The 18,255-nt window shown below is 35.7% G+C and overlaps 1 protein-coding gene and 1 long non-coding RNA gene across 2 annotated transcripts in view; one reads left to right on the forward strand and one right to left on the reverse strand.

Annotated features, from left to right (window-relative positions):
* LOC123535376 (uncharacterized) overlaps positions 1-18,255 on the reverse strand; it is a 120,247-nt gene that overhangs the window by 85,737 nt on the left and 16,255 nt on the right. The window lies entirely within an intron of this gene.
* On the forward strand, positions 215-3,224 carry LOC128547208 (uncharacterized). Its single transcript, XR_008366368.1, has 2 exons — positions 215-344; positions 3,119-3,224. It is a non-coding gene; the product is annotated as an uncharacterized LOC128547208 (long non-coding RNA).

Below are 18,255 nucleotides of genomic sequence, written 5' to 3' on the forward strand. Positions count from 1 at the left end.
ACTGATGCAGAACAGTAGCACTCCCCCCCCCCCCCCCCAAAAAAAAAAGAAAAACTATGCTTTGGTTTATGATCAGATTTAACACATAAGTCACTTTTTACTGGTAAATGATCCAAAATTATTGGCTTCAGATCAGGACATCATAGTCCTGTCTAGTGCATAGTAACATAAGTGATTGCAATTACTGAATGCATCTAGAGGGTAATTTGGTGTTTGACAACCTCTTCTATTCTGTTTCAGATCACAATTGAGAACTATATTTGTTACTCAGACTGGCTGTTCTTCATGGGGTGAGGCAGAGGATGCATATCCGGAGTATGCAGAAAATTTGGAAAAATTCAAAGGTAAATATGTAACCATTTTTTTCTTGCTAACAAAGACATAAAAAATTTGTACATACACCTACATTATAAGCTGCAATCATGAAATACCATGATGTGACGATGACCATAAATAACAGACTTTATTTTTTTTGACTATCTTTTACTGGACTATCCCAAGATTGGATTAGCAATTCAGCTTATCCTGCGGTAGTGAGACCCTATTTAAAGTTTTGCATGTATAAGCCTTGCAGTTACTCCAGTATTTTTAACTTTTAAACGCCCAAAGGGACGTATTATGTTATGACGCTGGTGTCCGTCTGTCTGTCAGTCAGCAATTTCATGTCCGCTCTGTAACTCTTGAACCCCTTGGAGGATTTCAAAGAAACTTTAAACAAATGTTCACCACACCGAGACAATGTACAGAGCGCATGTTTTGGATGTCTCGCTTCAATGTCAAGGTCACACTTAAGAATCAAAGGTCATATCAGTTTGTTTTGTGTCTGCTCATTAACTTTTGAACCCCCTTGAAGGATTTGAAAGAAACTTGACACAAATGTTCACCACACCAAGACAACGTACAGAGTTCTTGTTTCGGATGACTTGTTTCAAGGTCAAGGTCACGCTTAGGGGTCAAAAGTCATATCAGTTTGTTTCCTGTCTGCTCTGTAACTCTAGAACTGCTGGAAGGATTTCAAAGAAACTTGGCAGAAATGTTCACCAAATTGTAATGATGTGCAGAGTGCATGTTCCGGATGACTTGCTTCAAGATCAAAGTCTCACTTAAGGGTCAAAGGTCATATATCACTTTGCTTTGTGTATATTGCTCTGCATTGCAGTGCTTCTTTTTTTTTTGGCAGATCTCTTTTCTGTACTTACAATATATTTTTTTTTTAATTATTTCCCTTTTATGTTACTATCAATAGCTTATTTTGAAACTTTTTTTAGTATTGCCCGTAGGGAAAATTCGAGATCACTTTTCTGTGGTACAACATGGTTGGTACCTCCAATTTTATGGTGTATTTTCACATACCTGTACCTAATAAGGATTTTTTGGTAGACTTTGAAATTCTTTTATTGACATGGATTGGTTTTTTGAAGTATTCCTTTCATTTTTCCAGTCTTTTGCGGCTACAACAGTCAAGTTCTTAAATTTTTGCTTTCATCCTATGATGTAAGCCTTCAGGCGTGTACTGCCCGGCTTGGCGGTGCTCTTGTTTTGAAACTAGATTGAAACCTTTATAATTTGGAACACAAAAAAGTTTGATAACTAAATGCATAATGATAAATTAATACAATTTTTAGCTCAACTACTCATAGAATAGTAGAGCTATTGGACTCGCCCATGTGTCGGCGTCTGCGTCTGCATCCCGATTTGGTTAAGGTTTTGTATACATGTAAGCTGGTATCTCAGTAACCACTTGTGGGAACGGATTGAAGCTTCACACACTTATTCACTGTGATAAACTGACTTGCATTACACAGGTTCCATAACTCTATTTTGCTTTTTTACAAATTTATGCCCCCTTTTCGACTTAGAAATTTTCGGTTAAGGTTTTGTATGTAAGCTGGTATCTCAGTAACCACTTGTTGGAATGGATTGAAAATTCACACTTATTCACTGTGATAAACTGACCTACATTGCTCAGGTTCCATAACTCTGTTTTGCTTTTTTACAGAATTATGCCCCTTTTTCGACTTAGAAACTTTTGCTAAGGTTTTGTATGTAAGCTGGTATCTCAGTACTTACTAATGGGAATAGATATAAACTTCACATACTTGTTCACTGTCATAATCTGACATGCACTAAGCAAGTCCCATAACTCGACCCTTTTTTTTCGAAATTAAGTCCCTTTTCAACTTAGCAGTTTTTTGGTTAATTTTTTGTATGTAATCTGATATCTCCATTGGAATGGATAGGAACTTCACACACTTGTTCACTGTCATGATCTAACATGCACTGTGAAGGTCCCATAACTCTACTTTGCATTTTTACAAAATTATGCCCCTTTTTTGACTTAGCAGTTTTTGGTTAAGTTCTTGTATGTAAGCTGGTATCTCAGTATCCACAAATTGGAAAGAGATTGACAATCACACACTGTTCACAGTCATGATATGACATGCAGTACAGAGGTTCAATACCTCTACTTTGCATTTTACAAATTATGCCCTTTTTTTCATTTTTTTGTATTCATTCAAATGACAAGGCTATTGAATAGTCGAGCGTTGCTATCCTCCGACAGCTCTTGTTTCTTTTAATGTGACATTTGAATAAAAAAATATTACTTTTAACAATTCCCAATTTATGCATTTTATGACACATCTTTCCCAACTGTAAAGGCCACAGCCTCAATCCCAATGTAGTGGGAAAAAACACTGGAGTCCCATGACACTGATATGCATTTAGGCCAAATTATGTCCCCTTCAGACCTACTAAGCCAGACAATGGAAAACATTTCTATAGATATCTTAACAATAACTTCAGGGTTATATTCTTGCTTCTGGGACTTCGAATTGAATACTAAAGCATTTGATGTCTTACAAATTAGACAATAGACCATAATAGTGAAGAAAGTTTATGTACTCTTACACTTTTTCAATGTAACAGTTCAAAGCTGCAAAAATATGGAACCGTCTAAATACAATTTGATTCAAACTTCTAATTCAATATGAATCAATTGAAGATGGTTTCCACTGAAAAAATAATAATGATAAGAGGGTGGCTTCCATGACATATGGACAACTTTATAGTTTTCTTACAACTTTTTTATTTCCATCTTCATAACTTATCTTTTCAGACAAAAAGATCAATGGAAAATTAATACCTCAACACCTCGTTGACTACTGTGTGGCAGCCAAGGAATATAGGGACATCCAGTTGACAGCTGCAAATATTTCGGTCCACATATCAGTTAAAATAGGAGGCAAAGAAATTAAAAATGACGAACTAAATCAAATTCTAGATATACATAGAAAACAAATAGTTTCACAAATTCAGAAAAAATCTTCAAACATTTGCTTTGAAGAATAGAAAGATTGACAAATTGGTCTTGTCTGTGCATCCATCCATCTGTTCCTCTGTCTGTCCGAAGTTGTGACGCGCTAGTTCGAGAAGTATTTGATATAAATTGATGAAACCTTGCATGAGTCTTTATCATGATATGAACTCGTACACCTCCTGGGACGGGGTCAATTTTAACCCAGGGGACATGATTTTAAAACAAATTACAAGGTCACAGCTAAATGTCAAAGGTTTACCCTTTCACTATCTATAACAGTGGCGGGGGATTTACCTGTCTTTCAGACTGCCTTGTTCATTGGAAAATTGTCATCAAATTATTTTATAACTTATATAAATATATTTATCTCAGGTAGTGATTCCCTTTTGTTCAGATACATAGAAAATTCATCACAAGAGTGAAGCCAAGTGATATAGTAATAAACATGGTTTTGTTCAAAAGCAAACCACTGTCTGAGACTTACTATCTTGATTATTTTGATTTAAACACATATTCCAAGGATTATTACCTGTATCTTTGAAGTTTTGAACCAGATAGTTTCATATTTTATTTGATTTTCTGGTCTAGAGTTCAGAGAAATTTCGACATTTGGATGTAATACTGTGAAATCATTTTTATTCGCGTAGGACTAATTTTCACGTATTACGCGCTAGGAGCGATGCGCGAATTTCAGACCGTGCTATTATTATTTTTAAGCCCCCGAAGGGAGGCATATAGTTTTTGAACCGTCTGTCGGTCTGTCAGTCTGTCTGTCCGCAATTTTCGTGTCCGGTCCATATCTTTGTCATCGATGGATGGATTTTCAAATAACTTGGCATGAATGTGTACCACAGTAAGACGACGTGTCGCGCGCAAGACCCAGGTCAGTAGCTCAAAGGTCAAGGTCACACTTAGACATTAAAGGTCATTTTTCATGATGCTGCATTAGTGTCTGGTCCATATCTTTGTCATCGATTGTTGGATTTTCAAATAACTTGGCATAAATGTGTACCACAGTAAGACGACGGGTCGCGCGCAAGACCCAGGTCCGTAGCTCAAAGGTCAAGGTCACACTTAGACGTTAAAGGTCATTTTTCATGATAGTGCATTCGTGTCCGGTCCATATGTTTGTCATCCATGGATGGATTTTCAAATAACTTAGCATGAATGTGTACCACAGTAAGACGACGTGTCGCGCACAAGACCCAGGTCCGTAGCTCAAAGGTCAAGGACACACTTACACGTTAAAGGTCATATTTCATGATAGTGCATTGATGGGCATGTCCTGTCCATATCTATGTCATTCATGCATGGATTTTAAAATTATTGGGCATGAATGTGTACCACAGTAAGACGACTTGTCGCGCGCAAGACCCAGATGCGTAGGACAAAGGTCCTTAACTCTTATATCGGCTATAACTATTCATTCAAAGTGCCATCGGGGGCATGTGTCATCCTATGGAGACAGCTCTTGTTTTATTTACTTTTTCATTTATTAATTGAAAATGCGCGAATTAATGTCCGTGCGAAACAGTCACTTTTCATGTTAGCGCGAAATTTCATACCAGCAAAATTTAATGATTTCACAGTAATTATTATGTACATAATGTGTTTGTGTTGCATGACATTCTAACACGATCCGATTCATTTTGCTATTCAACAAAGACGGCTGGAAACAGTGAATAATTAAACAACAATTCACTGTTCTGAAAATTAATACCTCAACACCTTGTTGACTACTGTGTGGCAGCCAAGGAATATAGGGACATCCAGTTGACAGCTGCAAATATTTCGGTCCACATATCAGTTAAAATAGGAGGCAAAGAAATTAAAAATGACGAACTAAATCAAATTCTAGATATACATAGAAAACAAATAGTTTCACAAATTCAGAAAAAATCTTCAAACATTTGCTTTGAAGAATAGAAAGATTGACAAATTTGGTCTTGTCTGTGCATCCGTCCATCTGTTCCTCTGTCTGTCCGAAGTTTGTGACGCACCTAGTTCGAGAAGTATTTGATATAAATTGATGAAACCTTGCATGAGTCTTTATCATGATATGAACTCGTACACCTCCTGGGACGGGGTCAATTTTAACCCAGGGGACATGATTTAACAAATTACAAGTCACAGCTAAAGGTCAAAGGTTTACCCTTTCACTGTCTATAACAGTGGCGGGGGATTTACCTGTCTTTGAGACTGCCTTGTTCATTGGAAAATTGTCGTCAAATTATTTTATAACTTATATAAATATATTTATCTCAGGTAGTGATTCCCTTTTGTTCAGATTACATAGAAAATTCATCACAAGAGTGAAGCCAAGTGATATAGTAATAAACATGTTTTGTTCAAAAGCAAACCACTGTCTGAGACTTACTATCTTGATTATTTTGATTTAAACACATATTCCAAGGATTATTACCTGTATCTTTGAAGTTTTGAACCAGATAGTTTCATATTTTATTTGATTTTTGGTCTAGAGTCAGAGAAATTTCGACATTTGGATGTAATACTGTGAAATCATTTTTATTCGCGTAGGACTAATTTTCACGTATTACGCGCTAGGAGCGATGCGCGAATTTCAGACCGTGCTATTATTATTTTTAAGCCCCCGAAGGGAGGCATATAGTTTTTGAACCGTCTGTCGGTCTGTCAGTCGTCTGTCCGCAATTTTCGTGTCCGGTCCATATCTTTGTCATCGATGGATGGATTTTCAAATAACTTGGCATGATATGTGTACCACAGTAAGACGACGTGTCGCGCGCAAGACCCAGGTCAGTAGCTCAAAGGTCAAGGTCACACTTAGACATTAAGGTCATTTTTTCATGATGCTGCATTAGTGTCTGGTCCATATCTTTGTCATCGATTGTTGATTTTCAAATAACTTGGCATAAATGGTGTACCACAGTAAGACGACGGGTCGCGCGCAAGACCCAGGTCCGTAGCTCAAAGGTCAAGGTCACACTTAGACGTTAAAGGTCATTTTTCATGATAGTGCATTCGTGTCCGGTCCATATGTTTGTCATCCATGGATGGATTTTCAATAACTTAGCATGAATGTGTACCACAGTAAGACGACGTGTCGCGCACAAGACCCAGGTCCGTAGCTCAAAGGTCAGGACACACTTACACGGTTAAAGGTCATATTTCATGATAGTGCATTGATGGGCATGTCCTGTCCATATCTATGTCATTCATGCATGGATTTTAAAATTATTGGGCATGAATGTGTACCACAGTAAGACGACTTGTCGCGCGCAAGACCCAGATGCGTAGGACAAAGGTCCTTAACTCTTATATCGGCTATAACTATTCTTCAAAGTGCCATCGGGGGCATGTGTCATCCTATGGAGACGCTCTTGTTTTATTTACTTTTTCATTTATTAATTGAAAATCCCGCGAATTAATGTCTGTGCGAAACAGTCACTTTTCATGTTAGCGCGAAATTTCATACCAGCAAAATTTAATGATTTCACAGTAATTATTATGTACATAATGTGTTTGTGTTGCATGACATTCTAACACGATCCGATTCATTTTGCTATTCAACAAAGACGGCTGGAAACAGTGAATAATTAAACAACAATTCACTGTTCTGAAGTCACAATTATTACGTCATAGCCTCAAGCAGCGTAGCGGCGCGCTGGAAAAGAACCCAATTGAAAATGGGCAAATATTTAATGCATGCCGACAAGGGTGTACTTTAAAGTCTTGATAACTTGTTAGAATCGAAATAATATATCTCATTTAGTGATTTGCTCTTGAATAAATCACTGTTTGTCGTTCAGATGCGTAGCATTTTATCACTCGGGCTACGCCCCCGTGATATAATTCCTTCGCATCTGAACTCCAAGCAGTGATTTATTCAGCTACAAATCACCGATGAGATATATTATTTCTAATATAAACAGTTCCATTCAATGTTTATATAATATTGGAACAAACTGGGAAATGATAAAGAACATCATGAAACCTCCAGCAGTTTATTTCAACAGGCAAGAGACCCTACAATTCAGTTTTGTACTACCAATAAGATTTTGAACAATATATACCTGTCACATCTAATTGATAGAAATTCCCTAGGTTTATGTGATTTAATAATAAAATAAGTTTGGCATGTATAAATAATCTTATAGCATACGGAAAAAATGTGGTGTTCTAATGCCAGTTAACTAGGGAAATAAATTTGTATATCACATCTACAGTTATTAGTCCCTACTGTTTGAAACCAGTTTCGGGGACTATAGGAATGCACTTTTCCGTCATTCCGTCCGTCCGTCCGCAATTTTCGTGTCCGGTCAAAGGTCAAGGTCACAATTGGAGGTCAAAGGTCAACAGGGCTTTTTTCCTGTCCGGTCCACAACTCTCCCATCCTTGAAGGGATTTTAGTATTACTAGGCACAAATGTTCCCCATGATGAGATGATGTGTCATGCGCAAATCCCGGACCCCTAGCTTAAAGGTCAAGGTCACAATTGGAGGTCAAAGGTCAACAGGGCTTTTTTCCTGTCCGGTCCATAACTCTCCCATCCATGAAGAGATTTTAATATTACTTGGCACAAATGTTCCCCATGAGGAGACGACGTGTCATGCGCAAAACCTGGACCCCTAGCTTAAAGGTCAAGGTCACAATTGGAGGTCAAAGGTCAACAAGGCTTTTTTCCTGTCCGTCCATAACTCTCCCATCTATGAAGGATTTTAATATTACTTGGCAGAAATGTACCTCATAATAAGACGATGTGTCATGCACAACTTTCAGACCCCTAGCTCAAGGTCAAGGTCACACTAGCAGTCAAATGTTAACTAGCATGAACAGGTCTGTTTCGTGTCCGGTCCATAACTCTGACATTCATTAAGGGATTTTATATCACTTAGCACAAGTGTTCCCATGATGAGACGACGTGTCATGCGCAAATCCGGACCCCTAGCTCAAAGGTCAAGGTCACAATTGGGGGTCAAAGGTCAACAGAGTTTTTTCCTGTCCCGTCCATAACTGTGCCATCCATGAGGGATTTTAATATTACTTGGCACAAATGTTTCCCATGATGAGACGACGTGTCATGCGCAACACCCGGTACCCTAGCTTAAAGGTCAAGGTCACACTTTGAGATCAAAGGTCAAGAGGATTTTTTCCTGTCCGGTCTATAAACTTTGTCATGCAAAGCAGGATTTAGATATCAGTTGGCACAAATATTGCCCTGGATGAGACAACATGTCATGCGCAAGAACCAGGTCCCTAGATCTAAGGTCAAGGTCATATTTAGAGGTCAAAGGTCAAATTCAAGAATTACTTTGTACGGAACATTTCTTCTTCATGCATGGAGGGATTTTGATGTAACTTGGAACAAATGTTCACCACCATGAGGCACCCTTGTTTTTAGAATTACGTCCTTTGTTGTTACTATAAATAGATTTTATTGTAACTTTTTTATTACTGGCGGTAGAGAAAAATCGAGACCACTTTTCTGTGGTACAGCATGCATGTTACAACCAATTTTTAGGTGTATTTTGACCTGTCTCTACCTGGTAAAGAGTTTATTGTTGACTTATATTATATAGATTTTTTTTTTTTTTTTTTTTTTTTTTTTAAAGATTAATTTCCCTCTGTTGTTACTATAAATAACTTACATGATAACATTTTTGTGGGTTTTTATATATGCACATTTTAATCCAAGTGTGTTTTTATAACATATTGTATATGTAGTACAATATTGTTTATACTTCATTGACAGATATCAGTTCATTATGTTATACTGCAGTAGAGAAAATTAGGTGCCTTCCAGTAGGGGACTTTGTATTGCATGGCAATACTTCATTCACTTGTTTTAATTGAAAATAAAAATAATCTTTCATCATATACATACACTATATGTGAAGAGTTATTTCTGTGTTAAATATGTTCATTACTCAAATTGTATGTACTGAAATCCACTTTATACCATTCATGCACAAGTTATATATTTTGGTATATTTAACTGGTAATGGAATAAATTATTTATTAGGATCAAACATGTGTTTCTGAAATTTTTCCATGAATACATACATACTGCAAAGAAAAAACAGCAACTGTTGCACACATGTAATCATAATATCTTTTATACAGTTATGTGATGTCATTTGATTCTCAGACCTGCAAAAAAGAAATGAAAGCTGTGTGGTTTGTGATCAATCTTTGTCTGCTGTTTTATAACTTTCATATCATCTGCATGCCTTAGCATAGTCAGCTATCTACCACCACATATTCACATACACTGAGTATAGTACATAGTTTAAGTGCCAGGCAGAAAGTGAGTTATTCACAATGATTATTGACCAAGGAACAAAGTGAGTTTCATACTATGTGCACAGTTAACTAACATTTTGCCAGGCACAATGTGAGTCCATTGTCTACTTCATTTGTGCAAGGTACAAAAATGAGCCAAAGATCATGTACATAGACAAATTAGTTTGTGCCAGGCACAAAGTTAGTACATTTTCCACTTACTTTGTGCCGGGCACAAAGTCAGCAACATCCTATTGATTATTAAACCACAAAGTGAGTTACATACTTCTGCCTGGTCCACTACCTTTGTGCCAGGCACAAGTGAGTTTCATACTATATGTATAGCAATAATTTGTGCCAGGCACAAAATAAGTAACTTTAGGCACAGCCCACTAACTTTGTGCACAGTCCAATCACTTAGTGAGTTGCATACTATATGTACTGCAATAATTTTGTGCCAGGCACAATATGTGTTACGTACTATGTGCACAGTCCACTACCTTTGTGCCAGGCACAAAAGTGTGATGCAGATTCCCTATATGTATTACATATATATGCAAAGCTGACTATTCAACATGTGATGCCTATCTGAAATTCAGTTCCTACACACCAAGCATAAACTTTTTAAGGACAATACTAACATCTTTTACATTTGTTGCATACATCTGTAACATATGAACCACACAACCTTGGCATACTAGTAGAATACAGGTAGGAATATGTGAACATTGCTGACTTTCCAGGTAAGAAAAAAAAGAAAAATTACATGTTATAAAATAATTACATAATTAAATAATAACCTGTTTGTAATAATGCACTCAATTACTGATTAATCCACCTTTTCCGTAACAAGGTTTTCCCCTGATATCTTTTCAAACATAAAACAATATTATATATGAGCCAAGCCATGAGAAAACCAACATAGTGCATTTGCGACCAGCATGGATCCAGACCAGCCTGCACATCCTCGCAATCTGGTCAGGATCCATGCTTTTCGCTAATGGTTTCTCTAATTGCAATAGGCTTTAAAAGCGAACAGCATGGATCCTGGCTAGTCTTGATGCATGCTGGTCGCAAACGCACTATGTTGGTTTTCTCATGGTGTGGCTCATATATCATTCTATAGAACTCGGAGTGGTAATAGAATTCTTCTTTCAAATTCCAAAACATCTGAATTAGATTTGTATTTTTCATCAAAAAACAATTTTTGATATGGTATTTTTCATTGCAAATTAAAGGCTCATAATGCATTTGTTTATAATGTGGCAGTCACATTTTTCGTTATCAATGAAAATTATATTAATTTCTTGGTAATCCTATTTTCAATAGTTGTTTTCTCTAATACTTGACAATGGTTTGATTATTGATTAACATAACAGAAAATTTTATTTAGTCCATTGTTTTAATTACCTCCTTTAATGGCTATAACTGCAGAATACAGAATAAAAAGTTATGTTTTTCTGACCATAAAATTATGCATAATGTCTATTTGTATGTATGTATGTATGTATGTATGTATGTATCTATACTGCTTGACATCCCTTCTTGACACCTCTAGGTATAACTAGCAGGTGCGCATCTGTGCCAGAATAAAAGTTAAAAGAATGACAGTAAGACGTCAAAGGAAGATAGTGCAAGATAAAACTGTATTAACAAGAATAAAATCAGGATAAAAACAGGGTGTGGTCATTTAGTAGTAGTGCGATGCATTAACAGCCTGTCTGAAATGTTCAGGATCATGCTGATTAACAATCAGGGGTGGCAGTTGATTCCATATGGTAACATTGTATGGAAAGAAAGAGAACTTAAAAACATTACAGTTTGTATGGATCTGCCTGAGGGAATGGTCATGCATATGACAAGTTCGTCTCAATGGCTGTACTAGATACGGAGGGATTGGAATTGCTACATAACCATATTTGGACAGCAATTTCATCTGTTTTTAACAAAAAATTTAACCTCATTTCATCCTTCTTTGCCTAAATTCAATTTTACTTTATCTGTGAACAGAGCCTTATAAACTTTTAAAGATATTTCTAAGTTAGCATAAAAGCACCATTTCCATGCAAACATTTTGTAAAATTTAAAAGCAAGTGAGTTTTTGAAATTAAGACAGCACATATTTTTTACAAAAGAAATAAACATTTTTAGCCATAAAATTGGAATTATTAAAGATATTTTAAAACTTTATATATATCCAACTACAGACACTAAGGGTTCAGATCAGCTATATTGCTATACTAGCTATGTTGCTAATTACTAACTTAATTAATGCTTTGATGTTATTTGGTGCCATTTTTAAAATGCCGTCAACTACTATTTTAATAATTGTTTGCAGTACTTATGGTATGTTTTTTTTTTTTTCAAATGGAAAAGCAAGAGATTTTTCAGGGCCAGAAACGCTCATCTGGCCTATAGCAATATAACTCGTCTGAACCCAGTGTCTGTGTATTCTACTACCATATCTTGACCATTATAATGATTATGATCATTATATATATCTTGATTTTGCATAATAAAGCCGCAATTAGAAACAATAATCTGTAAAATTATAATGAAACATAGTGTAACGTCAGAGAAAGTCAAACATAAAAAAGAAAGCCAGAATAGTGAGATATACCAGGAAGGTCTAATACGGGGAGTAGAAACTCCGTATAAATCAATATATTTATCTGTATTATGCTGTCGTCCATACCTGTAAATATCGACCAGTCGTAAGCGATCGATATTTTGTTTTCGCCACTATCGATTAGCGTGTAATTAGCATATTACCTCATGTTAATCATGGAGCTATAACACTTATTGTTCGAAGGGTTTACCAGTCACATGTTAAATGGCGATAATTAGATGATCAGAGATTGATCTAAAGGGATTCTGAAGCAAAAACAGCATGCGACTGCATGTGGTGATATGCTTAATTATTATGAATTAACTCGAGCTCACTTCCCTGAAAAAATATTTTACCACGTAACTTCAAACCTTTATCAAAGGGCCGATTTTTGTTGGATTTGAATAAAAAAAAAAATAGAAAATAACAGAAAGCTGACACTTTTCTAATCTTGTAGAGCCATAATTACAATTATTGTTTATAATGTCAGATTTCTACATACAAAAACAAACATTCTTCTTGAACGTAGGAATGTTTCAAACGAAATTGTTGTTTTAAACTCAAAAATTAGTTTAATAAATTAATCTTAAAACTGATGTGTGAAAAATACAATGTATTTAAATCAAAATAACAATATTTTTTTTTAAAAAAGGCCGACAACGAAGTTACATTTAGTATTCCGAACTTTTAGATAAAACTGCAGAAAATCATCTAGGTTTAACACGCATTTAAATGGTGAAGAACAGAGCAATATCATAAACAAATATTTTCAGGCAACAGTTTACAGTTATGACTTGCTATTTTCATTAAAATATGTCCTAATTTTTTTGTTCTAAATACTCTGAATCAACAAGGCAAATATCATGTAAAAAACGACATCTTTCTCTCTGGGTAAGACAAGTCTAGATTTAGCCATTTTCACAGGGCGAAAAGTAACATTAATGTAGATATTTTCCATTTAAAAACAGATGCAGGCAATAATTTCATGGCAGAACTTTTGTTTTCAACAAAAAATTCAACAAATGCTTTCCCAGATTTTCACTGAAAGGATGAGTTAAATTGTAAGGCGTAAGTATTTGAGTAATAGCAGAATAACCTACGGCATATGCTTCGATTGGACGACAGCATAAGATAAGATAAATGCCGGTTTCCAGTCCCCGTATCAGTTGTTCCAGGGTATACACAGAACAGGTATAGAGATATGTTGGTTAAATGATGAATATAAAGTAAAACAAAACGTTGATACAGTGAATAAAATCTGTAAATAACCCAATCAATGAATTGCAAATGGTGTGATTAAACTGGAAGAACGTTATCAGGTCAGAGACATCCACTGGATTGAGAGACATTCTCTCGATCTAAACATTGTCTCTCGTTCGAAAGACAAAATGTCTTTTGATCGAAAGACTCAAATTAGCTTAAATAATGAAAATCATTGAAAGAGTAATTAAAACTCTTTTTAGAATGCGCAAATTTATTTCAAATATAGAAAATTATCTTTCTTTTATCAAATTTTCAAAATCAAAATTATTTTGAGAATTTTGACTAAGCATTATAATCTTAAGCAAACTTCTATAACAATGTGTTTCTTGTAAAGATTACTTGAAATAACAAGTTGTTTCAATGAATAACTAATGCGACTGTAATGAAATGATTGTTTTGATAATGATTTCATGTTTTTTCAACACTTAAGCTAAATACAGTCTTTCGATCGAAAGACATATTGTCTTTCAAACGAGAGACAGTGTTTAGGTCTAGAGACTGTCTCTCAATCCAGGGGAAGTCTCTGACCTGGTTATTGTGAGACCTTCGTAAATTGCAAATGGCGTCATCTGTATGATGGGACGTAATCAGCACTAAATTACTAAGGGAGGTAACAAACGATAGTAAGGTAGGTGTATAATAATCTGTGTTAAGCTCCTTCTCGGATTATCAAACGTAATTTAATCTTGTAAGAATTCTAATCCAATTTTCATGAACTTAGCGTGAATTAATTACATTATTATTTGCTATTCTCTTGACCGGTTCAATTTATCTTAAATTAGGCAAATGTCGGCATTGTTGTAAAATCGAACCATGATCTGAAAAATACGTTTACCGTTCCTGGTGCGGTTCGAGGTCTGTGGTAGTCTATGTAACGCTGGGGCTGAACATTTGGATCGTCGGGACGAGCAGGAGACACTGCACGAGATCCACATGCTTCAAGAAACTTTTCACAAGCACGTTGTGGACGATCACTATATGGTTGTCTATGCGCATGCGTGTGATTGTAACAACGTGCATGTCTATCGAAATATCTAAAGTCTGGTGCCGGACTGGCTGGATGTAAGCTAATATTGCAACTTTTATAATCATTTTCATACAATTTGTTGACTAAAGTAAATCCTTTTCGAAGCTCGTCTATAGTTTCTTGTGCTCTGCACTCTGCAAGAGTTCTTACAGATCCCGCACTTTTAATCCTCCGCGGCGTAGGCACTGCCGAAGATGAACGTGTTTTTGGTGGTAACGCGGATGAAGGTCTGCTCCGCGGAATGAAACCTGCGGGATATTTCGGCGGGACCTGCTGGCGCCACGGTCGGTCTCGCAAACGAACAGACGAAGCGCTTTTGACCCTGCGCTGTGCATGTTTTGGTTTCTGTACGACATGATCCGACTGCCCGCCGATATCATACTCAACAAAAGACTTTGGGTCATCCTTTGGAAGTAAAATAAAACTATCCTTTTCATCTGGGTTGATGGCCGCTTCTTTTAAAGAATAGTCTGCGAACAGCTTATGTCGATATCCCTCTGACAGCCACTTTACACTTGTGTCGATTTTCATCGTAAAAAATATCTATATAACTCCCAAAACAAACTTATTCCTTATTTTGACTACTTAACATTTGCTTAAAACTTCTAAAAGATTGCATTCAACGAATTCAAACAATAACTTCTTCAATTGCTTAAGATAAAAAAAATCACTTAAAACGTTATCGTATACGGGCAATCTATAATTTTATCTGGCTCAATCTTTAATTTTATCTGCCTCATAGAATGTTACGCGCACACAAATTGTTCATGTTTTTTTTCTAGTTGATAATCGATGAGAATGGTGTCTGTATTTCAGAAATGATTTATAGACTATCTAATCATTAAGATTTATCCATATTCCACATATTGAATTACACGCAATTAGCAAACCAATGAATAATAAATGAACATTCACAAAGAAAATAGTCCACTATCCAATTGGCTTACATGTATCATTTGAATCAACACTTATTAACATTTTTAGTTTTGTTACAATGTATTGATTTGTTGACGAAATTAAATGCATAAAATCTTTCTTTTCATTGAAACTATGTATATTAGATTTATTTATTTATCGCACTGGTGATACTTCTTTCGTGTAGATCGCGGCTTAGCGTTACAACTCTTTTCAACTCTTCTGTAAGTTTATTTTCGCCCAGACGCTAAAATCTAGACAGTATGTCAAGGAATAATTTTGCAAACTCAGCTAACTTAATACAGGTTAAAGGGTTCCTATTTTTTCTTGAGCGATGAAAAATCTAATCTTTTTTGTTTAAAAACTATCATTTTTGTAAGTCAAAATGAGAGTGAGCCCCGAACCGCCCTACAAAAGAATGAAGGCGACGACACTTTTCTTTATATAAAAATAAAACGACAAAAATAAGCCGGCAAAAAAAAAAAAAAAAAAAAAGACAACAAAAACAAACACAGTTGAACTTAACTACCAATGTATTTTAGTAAACATGCACATTTTCATGTTTCTATTTTCTTCCACAAAGTCGCATATAATAGCAGAGATATTAAAATCAAAGACTTTTTTATACAAAACAAGGGTACCATATACGCCCGTAGAGAGCTTAATTGTGCCAAGTTACATTAAAATCCCCCCATGCATGAAGAAGAAATGCTCCGAACAAAGTTGTCATTCTTGTATCTGACCTTTGACCTCTAAGTGTGCCATTGACCTTAGACCTGGGGACCTGGTTCTTGCGCACGCTTTCCGTCTCATGATGATGAGCAATTGTGCCAAGTTACATCAAAATCCCTCTATGCATGAAGAAGAAATGATCCGGACAAAGTCATTCTTTAATTTGACCTTTTGCCTCTAAAGTGTGACATTGACCTTAGACCTAGGAGCCTGGTTCTTGCGCATGAAACTCCGTCTCATGATGGTGAACAATTGTGCCAAGTTACATCAAAATCCCTCCATGCATGATAAAGAAATGTTCCGGACAAATTCATTCTTTAATTTGACCTTTTGCCTCTAAGTGTGACCTTGACCTTAGACCTAGGAGCCTGGTTCTTGAGCATGACACTCCGTCTCGTGATGATGAACAATTGTGCCAAGTTACATCAAAATCCCTCCATGCATGATAAAGAAATGCTCGGGACAAAGTCATTTTTGAATTTGACCTTTGACCTCTAAGTGTGACCTTGACCTTAGACGGAGGGACGTGACACTCCGTCTCATGATGGTGAACAATTGTGCCAAGTTAAAGAAGAAATGATCCGGACAAAGTTTGTGGCATACCCAACTTTTTTCTTCTTAGGCGTCTTATCAAGCTATCCGCAGCGGGGTGCGAGAACAGCCGCGGCAGAGACTTTCTGATATCAGACAGACCTCTGATTTACATTGAAATATAGATGGATTAAATTTTGTTTTGACCATTCTTCTTTCCTGCTTTGATATTTAAATTTATCACTGTTCCTACCATAAAATTCATTTTCTTATCTTTCCACTGGTGTATTTTTTATTAATGTAACACTATTTCTTCTTGCTTCCAATTTCATTTGAAATCAACCATAGTATTTCCCTATGTAACCTATATAAAATGCAAGCAAACCACGTCTTTCGCTAACTTTAAAGGACATTTAATACTCTTTCTCCTCTGAAACAAATTTTATCACTGTTATGACGTGAAAGTATAACAAACAAAGATAATGATGATATAAAAATATTTAAAGTAATTCAATAGCATCTTGCTTCCATTTGCATTTAAAAACGGCTAAAATTGCATTTTAGCCACTCTGCCCAAAATGTCCGAGTTATTCTGTTAGCTGATAAGAGTCTCTGCCTTGCCTGAAGTATTCCGTAGTAGAGGCAAAGATGTTAGAATTATCTTAGCTGGAATACAATTGTATAGCTTAAGTTTTTTGACTGATTGTTTAAAAAATAAAAGATAAAATATTGCCTTTATCACATTTTGCGTTACATATCGTTTATTTTATGTAAAAAAAAACTGGTGTCAAATATTACTGTGTATTGCGATCAATGTCAAAGCCACGTGTCATTGTTGCGGTCAAAATTGTAAATTGTCGCAACCACGTGTCATTAAAATATTCGGGGTCTTAGAATGTAACAGATTGTTACATGTGAAATGTCAATAATCACAGTTTATAGTTTTGTAAATTTTACATCCGCGCTACACTGTGACTGTTAGAATTATCGGTTGCACTTTTGGCTTTTTGCTTAGTATTCACTAAGCGTGTAATGTGTTTCTGATTAATAGCAAAGTGTTAAGTATAGTAGCTGTCAGCATGATCATACCATAAAACTTCTGTAAACACAGCAGGTATCCGCGCCTGTATAAGGGTCAGTTATAAAAAGAAAAATTTTATGATGAAAAGAAATGAAAAAAAAATTAACTAGATTTTTAAATAAATCATCATATTTCTATACTAAAAATCTATCCTATAACGCTGAGTTTTTCGGATTTTTTTATGAATACTTTTGATCACAGAAATGCGAATTTACATAACTGCATGCCGTGTGCGCTATCCATACTGATATACAACCAGATGTTCTGTTGCGCAACATATTATACTTAATTAACTAAGCAAATGCAAATGAGATAGCGGTCAGATTAACCTAAAGATTTAGTACTTAATTATTAGACTGGTGTCTTAAATTGTCATTTCTTTCTGTACTGTTACATATTGTAAATACATGTGTTTTTAATTGCTGCAAGTAAAACTTTCCACAATGTCAGACTGCCTTAGTTCATTTCATAGCTTGTACTCAAAAATAAACTTTCATTTAATAACCAGGCATCTCCGC

Source organism: Mercenaria mercenaria, chromosome 12 (assembly GCF_021730395.1).
Source record: "Mercenaria mercenaria strain notata chromosome 12, MADL_Memer_1, whole genome shotgun sequence".
Lineage (NCBI taxonomy): Eukaryota > Metazoa > Mollusca > Bivalvia > Venerida > Veneridae > Mercenaria > Mercenaria mercenaria.